Source organism: Cervus elaphus, chromosome 12, assembly GCF_910594005.1.
Source record: "Cervus elaphus chromosome 12, mCerEla1.1, whole genome shotgun sequence".
Classification (NCBI taxonomy): Eukaryota; Metazoa; Chordata; class Mammalia; order Artiodactyla; family Cervidae; genus Cervus; species Cervus elaphus.
In genome coordinates, this window is record NC_057826.1 from 41,910,179 (window position 1) to 41,911,258 (window position 1,080).

Here is a 1,080-nt window from a genome sequence, read left to right on the forward strand (position 1 = left end):
GAAAACTGATTTAATAAGTCATCTCCTCCTCCTTCTTCTTCTTTTAAATATGACATTAATTTACAGAATAAATTAGATGAGTTGTTTTGTACAATGTCCCACATTCTGAATTTGTCTGCTGGCACCCGGGATCATCTACCTTATTACTCTATCACTTATTCCTGTCTCTGGAAACTAGGTTAAGGGAGGCAAAAAAAAAAAAAAAAAGTGAAAGTGTGAGTCTCTCAGTTGTGTCCAACTCATTGCAACCAAATGGACTATAGCCTGCCAGGCTCTTCCATCCAAGAAATTCTCCAGGTAAGACTCTAAGAGTGGGTAGCCATTCCCTTCTCCAGGGTATCTTCCTGACCCAGGGATGGAATCCAAGTCTCCTGCATTGCAGGCAGGTTCTTTCTGTCTGAGTCATAAGGGAAGCCCAAGGGAGGCAAAGTTAGACTCAATACTTCCAGCAGAAATACTTCAGAGTTGGTGCCATATACTAGACTTCATATTGTATCAAATCAGGAGGCCTAACATGTCTGATTGTATCATTATTAGTGGTGCTAAGATTGATCAGTAGGTTCAGATGTGACAGTCTGATCCCTTCATTGTAAAGTTCTCCATCAACCTTCTATTTAGGGTTTCGACCATTGGTTAGCTTTGCTTGTATGAACTATTAGATTAGGTTGAAAATTGGAGAATTTCTAATTCCATTTTTGCTTTATATTTATTAACTGAAGTTTTTTGTGAAGAAATTTCTCTCACCAACTATTTGGTTATCGTGAGGCATAGCTCCTTCAGGAAAGGCAGGATAAGTCTTATTATTTTTAATTGCCAATTTTCAAAATAAGCATTTGTATTCTAGGTTTCAATAATGACCAATGCATGAAAATGGTGTGTGATTGCATATCTTACTTGATTTTGATTCTGAAAAATTATGAACTTGGGTATTTTTATACATTTAGTATGTTTTAATCTAAGGCAGTCAATATTTTATTCGATGCCCACTTTTTCTCCTATATTTGGCCAATGGAAGCTTCTTAAAGTTTTAATTTTATTTTTCCCAAATTAGAAAGTTTTGCAGTTCTTTCAATGAGGAGC